This window comes from Tachypleus tridentatus, chromosome 7 (assembly GCF_004210375.1).
Source record: "Tachypleus tridentatus isolate NWPU-2018 chromosome 7, ASM421037v1, whole genome shotgun sequence".
Taxonomy (NCBI): Eukaryota; Metazoa; Arthropoda; class Merostomata; order Xiphosura; family Limulidae; genus Tachypleus; species Tachypleus tridentatus.
The window spans coordinates 126,866,113-126,879,340 of NC_134831.1; positions in this window are offsets into that span (position 1 = coordinate 126,866,113).

Below are 13,228 nucleotides of genomic sequence, written 5' to 3' on the forward strand. Positions count from 1 at the left end.
AAATCCGTAGACATACCGCTGTACTAGCGGGGGGCAGTGTTTTGAATTAAGCACAAAGCTACACAGTGAGCTATCTGTACTTTGCCCACCACGGGTATCGAAACCCGGTTTTTAACGTTGTAGGTCCGCAGGCATATCGCTCTGACACTGGGGGGCCAATATTGAGCTAATGAAGTTACATTCTGAAGATATAGGTCCTGATTTTATTTAAAGATATAAAAAATGATGATTTGACCAATATCTTGAAAGTCTCAAGAACGGAGGAAATTGCTTGTTTATTCTTAAACAATGCTGTGTGATTAACACACTGTAATACAAAAAACTTGGATGTTTACTTCTAGAAACTCATTTTTGTAACAATATGGTAGTTTTCAAACAGTAATGAAAGCGTTAAATTATTGTAGGCTTCATTAAAAAACACATAAGAGTTTTGTTTTTTTTAATTTCGCGCAAAGCTACACGAGGGCTATTTGCGCTAGCAATCCTAATTTAGCAGTGTAAGACTAGAGGAGAAGCAGCTAGTCATCACCACCCACCGCCAACTCTTGGGCTACTCTTTTACCAACGAATAGTGGGATTGACCATCACATAACAACGCTTTCACGGCTGAAAGGGTGAGCATGCTTGGTGCGGCCGGGATTCGAACCCGCGACCCTCGGATTACGAGTCAAACGCCTTAACACACTTGGCCATGCCGGGCCTGCACATGAGAGCCTGGTTGATATTTTCTTCCCAAATCCTGTAATCTAACAACATGAAAATCGGTTGAATTATGTTGAGTGAATATAGGTTGAAAGTCTGAGCTTCGACTAGAAAGCGGAGAATCGTAGAATTCTGGTTTTCAACCATTTACATAAACGACATGCAAAAATCCTACCCTTTAATTTTACAGACTAGAGGAGTTCCATGATTGGGTTTAAATAACCTCAGTTGAAGACTGTTGATGAGCAAACTTTATTTCATGTACAATTCCTGTTTTATTTTTAAAAACTTCATAAGTTTAAAGTTCTCGCCAGAGTGAGTAATTATCAGAAATTGCGCATATAAACAGTTCATATGGACCTTGCTCGCCCTTTCAATCATGGGGACGTTATATTGTTACGGCCAATCTCACTATTTCTTGGTAACAGAACAGCCTAAGAGCTGGTGATGAGTGGTGATGACTAGCTGTCTTCCCTTTTTACACTGCTAAATTATAGACAGCTAGCGCAGATAGCTCTCGTATAGCTTTGTGCAGAAATCCAAAAAACAAACAAACAAATAAGAGAGTAAAATAGCACAATTCGTTTGTTATTAATTTTGTAAGCACTCTTGCTTCATAAAACAGAGAAAGTCTGGTTCGAATTAGTTGCTTAAAATGTAAAGTGGTTCTACATTGTCGAAACCCTAAAACTGGTTACTCAAAATTGATGGATTCTACATTGCTCAACACCTAAAACTGGTTACTCAAAATTGATGGATTCTACATTGTTCAACACCTAAAACTGGTTGCTTAACACTGGTGGACAACATTCTATAATGTTGTAACGCTAAAACTGGTTACACAGAACGTTATGGGTACTGTATTGGTGAAAAGTTAAAATTAGTTAATCAAAATGTAATAAATCCTCTCCTGGCGAAACACTAAGTATTTATAGAATGTGACAGGTTGTATATTACCGAACCGATATAGTTTGGTAAGCTCTGTTATGGTGTAATGAGATAAAATTTGGAAGTTGGGTTGTTTGTTTCTTTCTAAATTTCGCGCAGAACTACACGAGGGCTATCGGCGCTAGCCATCCCTAATTTAGCAGTGTAAGACAAGAGGGAAGGCATCTAGTCATCACCACCTACCGCCAACTTTTGGGCTGCTCTTTTACCAACGAATAGTGAGATTGATCGTTACATTATGACGCCCTCCCGGCTGAAAGGGCAAGCATGTTTGGTGTGACGGGGATTCTCGACTCTCGGATTACGAGTCGAACACCTTAACCACCTGGCACTTGGAAGTTAAATTAGAGAACGTAATATAATATTAAAACACGTTTAATAGCTTTATTTCATATGAAGAGCTAGACGACAACAAAACAGATAACTGGATTTGAATTACAAACTAAACATACATGATAATTCAAATAGACTTCCGTGCTCGGCCTACGCACTCGGGATCAGCCCTCTCTCTGGAAATTTTTTATGCATTTCTCATAGAAGTGATTTTATGTTTCCAGTCGTAAATCTTTTACTACTACTAAATAAAAACCGTTTGTCGACGTCAGTTACTCATAAAACATATAGTTCTACTTCAAAAAACTGCTATTTAATCTCACTATTTTTCCTCTCGCAGTAATAAAGATGTACAAAAACTTGTCGATTTTTTTGTCTTTCAAGTTTACTTTGTTGTCATTCTCTCCGGGTCTATAAAGCTCAAACACTTTCGTTATCCACGTGAACAAACACGTCATATCACTAGGTTGGCAGGTTAGTATCTCATGATTTATATTCAACCATGAAACGTTGACCTGAAAATCCAGTAGTTTATCAAATGAGAACATATGCGGGAACAAAGGTCTTAATAATACCTCATTTATCGCATGACTACCACAGCTGTTAATATCCCTTAACACGCAACACATTGGATAATATATATCAAAGTATTAGCACTAAAGTTAACGTTCTAGGTATTCATATGAACTATTTGCCAAATTAAGTCAACATTGTTTAATTTCTACTGTATTTTTTACTACAGTACTTAAGTATGAGACATTCAAGATGTAATATATCGTCTCTTTAAAGAAATGTCTTTTCTCTCTTGATCATGTAATACTATCGAAATTTATAAAGTTTATGAAATTATATGTATTGTTAGAGGTTTAAATACTCTACAAACAATCAAATGGGAAATAAATGTAGTTTCAAAGGTAATGTCGAACACTTCAGCTGTACAAGACAGCAGTGTTTCAAAGGTAATGTCGAACACTTCAGTTGTACTAGACAGTAGTGTTTCAAAGGTAATGTTGAACACTTCAGTTGTACAAGATAGTAGTGTTTCATAGGTAATGTCGAACACTTCAGCTGTACTAGACAGTAGTGTTTCATAGGTAATGTCGAACACTTCAGCTGTACTAGACAGTAGTGTTTCAAAAGTAATGTCGAACACTTCAGCTGTACAAGACAGCAGTGTTTCAAAGGTAATGTCGAACACTTCAGCTGTACTAGACAGTAGTGTTTCAAAGGTAATGTTGAACACTTCAGTTGTACAAGACAGTAGTGTTTCAAAGGTAATGTTGAACACTTCAGCTGTACTAGACAGTAGTGTTTCAAAGGTAATGTCGAACACTTCAGTTGTACTAGACAGTAGTGTTTCAAAGGTAATGTCGAACACTTCAGCTGTACTAGACAGCAGTGTTTCAAAGGTAATGTTGAACACTTCAGCTGTACTAGACAGTAGTGTTTCAAAGGTAATGTCGAACACTTCAGTTGTACAAGACAGCAGTGTTTCAAAGGTAATGTCGAACACTTCAGTTCTACAAGACAGCAGTGTTTCAAAGGTAATGTTGAACACTTCAGTTGTACAAGACAGTAGTGTTTCAAAGGTAATGTTGAACACTTCAGCTGTACTAGACAGTAGTGTTTCAAAGGTAATGTCGAACACTTCAGCTGTACTAGACAGCAGTGTTTTAAAGGTAATGTTGAACACTTCAGTTGTACAAGATAGTAGTGTTTTAAAGGTAATGTTGAACACTTCAGTTGTACTAGACAGCAGTGTTTCAAAGGTAATGTTGAACACTTCAGTTGTACTAGACAGTAGTGTTTCATAGGTAATGTCGAACACTTCAGTTGTACTAGACAGTAGTGTTTCATAGGTAATGTCGAACACTTCAGTTGTACTAGACAGTAGTGTTTCATAGGTAATGTCGAACACTTCAGTTGTACTAGACAGTAGTGTTTCAAAGGTAATGTTGAACACTTCAGTTGTACTAGACAGTAGTGTTTCAAAGGTAATGTCGAACACTTCAGCTGTACTAGACAGTAATGTTTCAAAGGTAATGTCGAACACTTCAGCTGTACCAGACAGTAGTGTTTCAAAGGTAATGTCGAACACTTCAGTTGTACAAGACAGTAGTGTTTCAAAGGTAATGTCGAACACTCCAGTTGTACCAGACAGTAGTGTTTCAAAGGTAATGTCGAACACTTCAGCTGTACTAGACAGCAGTGTTTCAAAGGTAATGTTGAACACTTCAGTTGTACAAGATAGTAGTGTTTCAAAGGTAATGTTGAACACTTCAGTTGTACCAGACAGTAGTGTTTCATAGGTAATGTCGAACACTCAGCTGTACCAGACAGTAATGTTTCAAAGGTAATGTTGAACACTTCAGCTGTACCAGACAGTAGTGTTTCAAAGGTAATGTCGAACACTTCAGTTGTACAAGACAGCAGTGTTTCAAAGGTAATGTTGAACACTTCAGCTGTACTAGACAGTAGTGTTTCATAGGTAATGTTGAACATTTCAGCTGTACAAGACAGCAGTGTTTCAAAGGTAATGTCGAACACTTCAGTTGTACAAGACAGCAGTGTTTCAAAGGTAATGTCGAACACTTCAGTTGTAGAAGACAGCAGTGTTTCAAAGGTAATGTTGAACACTTCAGTTGTACAAGACAGTAGTGTTTCAAAGGTAATGTTGAACACTTCAGCTGTACTAGACAGTAGTGTTTCAAAGGTAATGTCGAACACTTCAGTTGTACTAGACAGTAGTGTTTCAAAGGTAATGTCGAACACTTCAGTTGTACTAGACAGTAGTGTTTCATAGGTAATGTCGAACACTTCAGTTGTACTAGACAGTAGCGTTTCATAGGTAATGTCGAACACTTCAGCTGTACTAGACAGTAGTGTTTCATAGGTAATGTCGAACACTTCAGTTGTACAAGACAGCAGTGTTTCAAAGGTAATGTCGAACACTTCAGTTGTACAAGACAGCAGTGTTTCAAAGGTAATGTTGAACACTTCAGTTGTACAAGACAGTAGTGTTTCAAAGGTAATGTTGAACACTTCAGCTGTACTAGACAGTAGTGTTTCAAAGGTAATGTCGAACACTTCAGTTGTACTAGACAGTAGTGTTTCAAAGATAATGTCGAACACTTCAGCTGTACTAGACAGTAGTGTTTCAAAGGTAATGTTGAACACTTCAGTTGTACTAGACAGTAGTGTTTCATAGGTAATGTCGAACACTTCAGCTGTACTAGACAGTAATGTTTCATAGGTAATGTCGAACACTTCAGTTGTACTAGACAGTAGTGTTTCATAGGTAATGTCGAACACTTCAGTTGTACTAGACAGTAGCGTTTCATAGGTAATGTCGAACACTTCAGCTGTACTAGACAGTAGTGTTTCATAGGTAATGTCGAACACTTCAGCTGTACTAGACAGTAGTGTTTCAAAGGTAATGTTGAACACTTCTGTTGTACTAGACAGTAGTGTTTTAAAGCATAGTCATGCAACTTTATTATTTTAGTTAGATTACTTATTGTATTAATTTTTAAATTAATTTGACCTTTGAATCATCACATTGAAAGTGATTTTCACTGTAAGTCATTACTCACTTGGCTCCAGACGGGAGGTCAACAGCAAGTTTATGATCTATACTTCTAAAATCTGGAGTCGATTTCCCCGAAAAAAACCCAACAAACCTAACAACAAAGTAGAAACAAAATTTATCGAAGGGTAAAAATGAAAGAAATTGCATGTTTATGTTAATTTGAAATGGTTTAGGATATTATATCTGAATTTTGAAAAATAAAACGTGTCGTAAAATATAGGTTCCGTTCTTTATCACTGACATAACGGTTGTTATTTTGTATTGTTGTTATTGTACATAATAAAACAAACTATAAACCAATATGTATAAAGGTACATTATAAGTGTTCACCCACTCTTTTAAAACAAAACATCCAGATTGCCAGTCACAACAATCTTGAATGATTACTGGATCCTATGGTGTATTGGATTATATGCTTTTGTTGTTTCCAGGTGTCGTATCAGCCTACATAAAATTCCATGATGTCTGGAATTACTTATATAATGTATATGTTTTTAACAGTTACAAAGAGCGTTATATGTTAACCGTACGTTTTTATCAGTCGTAAGCAGGTGCATGGTTCGTCATACTTATGTGCACCCATACATAATAGTTCAAATTCAAGACACTTATTTTCTTTGATCTGAAATTTATAGCTGATCTGATCCTTTTTTCTCCAGTAAATCTTAGAACAAAATTCCGGGGATCAGTATATACGCTGTTACAATGCTTTGCATTGCCTGTATGGTTAACTTTACACAGATAATATACACAAAAAAGTAATTAGAAAGGATAGTTTCAGGTTCAAATTTCAAATACTTGTAATAATGAGAAACAGTCCATTGTTTCTGCCATTTTGGAAAGATATAGTCGTTATTTGTCTGATATTCTAATGTTTATCAAATGCCATCTGAAGCAGCTGGTTGTGTATTTTTTTATATCATTTAACTTACGTACTATTAAATTATACGAATTAAATTCAATACTAAGTTTTTACATATTTTATGCGTGCTTTCAATAGTATGCTTTATTTTCGACTTTTTAAATATTCATTTATATAGGATTGTTTGTTTGTTTGTTTTTTGAATTTCGCACAAAGCTACTCGAGGGCTATCTGCGCTAGCCGTCCATAATTTAGCAGTGTAAGACTCGAGGGAAGGCAGCTAGTCATCCCCACCCACCGCCAACTTTTGGGCTACTCTTTTAACAACGAATAGTGGGGTTGACCGTAACATTATTATGGTCCCACTGCTGAAAGGTCAAGCATGTTTGGCGCGACGGGGATGCAAACTCGCGGCCCTCAGATTACGAGTCTCACGCCTTAACATGCTTGGCCATGCCGGGCATATTTATATAGGAAAAGAAAACTATAGTGAAAAACTTGCAGAGTTAAAATATTTTTATTGGTAAACACGAAAGCAAAGTTTCGGGCAACAGCCGTTCATCGGGTTTCTAGTGTAAATAAAACTGTTCAACAGTTAGTTATTATTATTATATTAATTTATCCGTTTACTTTACTTGTAACAAGCAGTAATTTATATCATAGCATGTTGCCTTTCAAGACATAGGCGCGTTTTTATTTATTGGTTATGCTAGAAGAGAATGTTCACAATCAAGCTTTTAGATAAAAATTGTGATAACATTTAAAAAAAAAAACCATTATATGCAGTGAGGCTTTATGAAAGATAAAAGAAACATGCGTCATTTTATTGCGTGATGTATTGTTGATGTCACAATACAAGTACAGTCATGATATAGATACCAAAAGTGTCTCAAGGTTTTTCTTATTAGCTAGTTCTTTTGTGTAGATAAACGTACGTTAATATTTATCTTTGTGTGCGATTGAGTGTGTACAGTTTCTGTAATCTGAGTGGAAAATGAGAATTGTTTGGTTTTTTTCTGTTTTTTGTTTAGTTTGAAAGGAAAATTCAGTATTTGTTTCAATACCAATGATGATTTTTCGGCCATCGTAACTTATTTTCATATTATACTGTTAATACACTCGAAATTAAGACCTTAATATGCATTATATAGAAAAAGAGGTCTTACGGATGACCCTTCGCCCCCAAGTAGCTCAGGCGATAAGTTTGACTGAAATGGTGCCGAATACATTATCGGAAAATACATATCACGGTACATTAATGTTTATTATATAACACTGAGAGCGATACACGGTTGGTTAGATAACACACAAATGTTAACGTTTACCAAATAGAGAAAAACAAAAGAATGTTTATAATTCGTTTTTTCTGCAAACAAAATCATGATAAACAATTTAAATTAAAAATTCAAGCAACAGAAAAGAAGCTGTTATAAATAGTATTGACTTTAGTTTATTTGTTTTGTTTGTTCTTTTGGAATTTCGCACAAAGCTACTCGAGGGCTATCTGTGCTAGCCGTCCCTAATTTAGCAGTGTAAGACTAGAGGGAAGGCAGCTAGTCATCACCACCCACCGCCAACTCTTGGGCTACTCTTTTACCAACGAATAGTGGGATTGACCGTCACATTATAACGCCCCCACGGCTGGGAGGGCGAGCATGTTTAGCGCGACGCGGGCGCGAACCTGCGACCCTCGGATTACGAGTCGCGCGCATTACGCGCTTGGCCATGCCTGGCCATTGACTTTAGTAACAGACTTTATTAATACAGTGTTTTTGTTTCTTTTTCGCTACTGACTAAAATACTTCACTGTTTGTTACTTTCCTTGGTGAACATGGTTAATTTAATAAGTAAATGCACGTACTATTAAAGCTACAGTAATAATAGGTGTCAAGTCTAACTGGAGTTTACATATTAGATATGGTTTGGTTTGTTTTTTAATTTCGTGAAAAGAAAGTCGAGGGCTATCTGTGCTAGCCGTCCCTAATTTAGCAGTATAAGACGATAGGAAAGTCTTTCTAGTCATCACCAACCACCGCCAACCGTTGGTATACTCTTTTACCAACGAATAGAAGGACTGACCGTAACATTATAACGCTCCACGGCTGAAAGGGCGTGCGTGTTTGGTGTGACGGGGATTCGAAACCACGACTCTCTGATTACGAGTCGTGTGCCTTAACCATGTCAGATCCATTAGATTTGGAGTTATGAAGAATGTCCAAACAAACATTTTCTAACGCTATTAAAGTTTGTTTGAGAAAGGTAGTTGCCTGACATTACAGGCAGTTAAATTATTATGTTTTATAAAAATTATTGGATTGTATGTTTTAAATCACATGTTTTGTAAAAAAAAATACCATACTTTATACAACTAAGTGGAAAAAAAATATATTTTTTTTTCAAGTAGGTAGTGCACAAGTTTAAATAATAATTTCTTCAATAAAATTGTAATTATTAAAAACTTATATCTTAACTTCTCTCATATAACAGTTTGGAACTTTCAAATATTAAGTGACACCCTATTAAAATGTTCCCAACTATTACTTCAATAGATATTATTAAAAGCTTTGCATTTCAATAAGTGCATTCTAAAACGGCTATCGACTAGTAACCTTTCATCTCTTCTATTAAATTCAAAAGTAGGATCGACCTTACGCATGCAGCCGTTATGTAACTTTGTATGGACTAAAAGAACAACCAAAAACAAAACAGCAACAACAAACCAACTTTTTTATAACAAATTAACTGTTTTTATGTTGTTTTAGAAGACTCGTGTTGGGATATTCAGGAGATCAGTTTTTAATTAATATAATTTCAAGTCAAATATGTTATTGTTTTCCTGTTCTTAGTTATTATCAATGATGAGAAGTAATAAGAATCTTTATGTGTCAATAAAGTCAATATATGTCTTTCCTTTAAATAACACATGGTTCCTGTTGTCTTTAGATCACGGATATGTATTTTATGTGTTGTCAGTTATAGATATTGAAACAGAAGCGACATCTAGTAAAATTGTAGCCTGTATGAACTTTGTATTCCGCGCCCCTGTAAAATAAAGTTTGACTGTGTGGGTATTTGGGTATTGATGTTGTTAAATACCCAGGAGGGTCAGGTACATTTGACCTCTTCCTCCCTCCCGAACGATTATAGCGTCTGTCTTTAGGGTTTTTTTTTTTTTTTAAAGCTTTGGGCCAGAGTAAAAGTATAACATCATACTCAGGTCCATTTCAGGGCTCAGTCCATGCATGGACGAACAAGGAGTTTTTTTTTTTTGGTTTTTTTTTCCCATTTAATTTTTTTTTGTATTTTCATATATATATATATTTTTTTTTTGTATTTTTTCTCCTTTTTCTCGATTGAGAGAATGCTACTACTACTTGTAGTAACACAAACACTCACACAGAAAAGAAAGTAATAATAATTATTATTATTCGATACTTGAATAATAATTCAAAAGAGAAGAAAATAAAAATAATAATAATGATTAAAAAAAAGAAAATAATAATTATAAAAATAAAAGAAACAAGGACTAAGTGTCTAGTGCATAGTGGCCAGCTTGTGTTACATTTCTTAAATATATGTTAAAAGGGAGAGGTATTTAGTACCATTTACATCATGTACGTGATATCTGTCGAGATCACACATTAAGTCATTTTTGTGCCAATTCTTATTGAAATATTTTAGAGAATTATGCAAGAGTCTTTCAGCTATTGTATCTATGTTTGCATACTTGTGCATGAATGTGGTTGAGGTGCTACGTGGTACTTTGTATGCTGAAGTTAGTACAGAATTTTGTATACGTTGAAGTTTCTGTACATGTGTGGGTGCTATGTTAATCCAGGCAGGTGATGCATATTCTATTGTTGGTCTAATGTACGTTTTGTAGATTTTAAGTATGTTGTCTGGTGATGTTCCTTGGATTTTACCTGAAAGACTTCTTGCATAGTTTGCTCTTTTCCAGATTCGTATCAGTACATTTTAATATGTGGTAGCCACGTTAATTTTGAGTCATAGGTTAGACCTAGAAATTTAGCAGAAGTAGCAGTCAGTAAAAGTGATCCATTCATATAGAGTTTTGGTGGATCTTTTTTCAGCTTATTCAGTCTGCTGAATACTATGACTTGGGTTTTTGGAATATTAATTTTGATTCTGTATTTCTGGCAGTATTCTTCGATGTTATTTAGGACTGGTTGTAGGTTCGTTGCTGCTATTGACGGAGTGGGGGCACTTTTCCAGACTGCTACATCGTCAGCGAACTGTGATGCATAACCTAAATTTAGGTCCGACAGAGCATATTACTCACGTACATGATAAATAATATAGGGCTAACAACCCCTCCCTGCGGGACTCCTGCTTCGGGTGAAAAGGACCCTGAGTGGGCCCCATTTACATTTACTTTACACATTCTGTTATCCAGGAAGTTGGACAGCCAGCGAATAGTTTCCTGGGGTATTGCCATTTCAAGCAATCTATGTCTTAAGCCGTTATGCCACACTGTGTCAAATGCTTTCTCAATGTCGAGAAAGCAAGCTACAGTGCATTCTTTTTTTGTTGAAGCTGTCGGTAATTGATTCTGTAAGTCGAATCAGGTGGTCTGTAGTTTGGCGGTTTTCGAAATCCGTTTTGAATTTCTGGTAATTTTGAATTTTCTTCTAAGTAAACTGACAGACGATTACTAATTATCCTCTCTAATACTTTGCCAATACAACTGGTTAAGCTAATCGGGCGGTAGTTGTTTGGTTTATTCATGACTTTCCTTCTTTCTGGAACATTAATACTATTGCTTCCTTCCAAGAAACGGGGATATATCCAGCTGATAGTGAGAGATTAAATAACGCTGTTAGGTGTTCATATAATCTCTGAGTGCCTTGTTTTAGGAGGATAGCTTGAATACCATCTTCTCCAGGAGCTTTGTTTTTTGTGTTTTTTAATAGCAGTTACTACTTCTGTAACAGTGATATGTTTTACCAGTTGATGAGTGCTCCAGTCTTTTGTTTTTCTTGGTGTGTAATATTGTTGACTGGAAATTTAGGTGTAAAATGCTTCTGTTTTGGTCAATAAAGTTTGTGACTGTATTATAAAAGTATCTGTTCATGTCTGGTTCATGATGTGTTTTGAACGTGTTTTCTAGGTGTTTTTAAATATCTCGGCTTTTTCTGTGTTAGTGTATGCTGTTTCTCCATCCAGTTCCAGTGGTGGATATACTGTGTTTGTTGTTCCTGTGTTTGTAAATCTTTTCAAATGTGTCCAGAATTGTTTAGGATCAGTTTTATGATTTAGATCGGAACAGAAGGTGTCCCAGTTTTCTTGTTTCTGTTGTCTGATTAAGTTTCGTATTTTATTTCTTATTGTGTTTATCTGAGTTTTAAGTGTGGGGTTGCGATTTTGAATGTACTGTCTGCGGAGTATACGTCTGTTTTTTAATTAAGTGTATTATATCTTTATGTGGTTGCCATGAATGAGTTGTTGTGAAGTGTTTTTGTTTCGGTATCGAACTGTTGGCTGCATGTTTTAGACACTCAGAGATGATATGACAGTATGCATCTATATCTGATGCGTCCGCGGCAATATGTAGTACTTCTGGAGGTAAGGTTTCATTTAATATAGTTTGGAAAACTGGCCAATTAGCTTTTTTGTAGTTCAGTTGGTCTCTCACTATGATTTTATTTAAGTGGGGGTGAGATTGAAGATACACCAAACTGGAAGGTGGTCACTATCTATATCGTGACCAACATGAAAATTTATGAATTTGCGACTCATATTTGACGAACACAGGCATAGGTCCAGTATTTCACTGGTGCCATGTGCGTACGAGATATGTGTCGGTGTTGCATCGTTTAATAAAGTCATGTTTGATTCGTCCAGAAATTGATAGAGTAATTTGCCATTTGCGTTTGAGCAACGACAGTTGAATGCTATATGTTTACTGTTTAGGTCGCCGATAATAATAAGATTACAGTTGCTATTATACAATATATTCAATAGATTTACATCTAACACGGTACTAGGCGAGCAGTAGATGCCCGCCACAGTAACGTCTGTCTGATTTTGCGTTTTTACATTAATAACTATAGATTCATTACTGGAAGGGATAGTAAGTTCCTGAACTATAAGTTCAGTCTTATACAATAATAAAAGACCTCTGTTTGGATCTCTATTATCCTTCCTGTCATGTCTAATAGTAGAGTAGCCGTTTAATTTAAATCTATGGTAGTTATATAGAAGAGTTTCACTAATTATGATTACATCAGGTTTTATGGAGCTTGTTGTATCTTCAATCTCATGTTTCTTGGAAGCAAGAGCACCCTGGATATTGATGTGTAGAACTGTGAAGTTATCCATGTCTAGTAGAGTTTATGATGGAGGTTAAAATTTGCGGCATGAACTTGTGTATGTTTTTCAATATGATTTTAACAATTATGTCTGTGAGACTGTTGGTGTTTGTGGGATTTGTATATTCTGCCATTATTTCCGAGAAGGTGGAAGTTATGGCAGTTGTCAATGTTGTTTCAATTGTTGTCGGTTGTGTATTTTGAGGTGGTTTTGGTATTTCCTCTTCACTTGGTAATGGTTTTCATGTCGGGATGATGAATTTTAACCACTGCAGCGTATGTGTTTGTCTGTGTAGTTGTACTTTGTGGTGCTGGAGTGGTAGGTGTGGGTTCCTTAATTGTTCGTGGTGGTGGCGGCTTGTTCATGTTGGGATTTTTAATTTCGTATAAGTGTGTTTTTATGGATTTATATTTCTGGCAACCTTTATAATTTGCCGTGTGTTCTTCCCCACAATTGCAGCATTT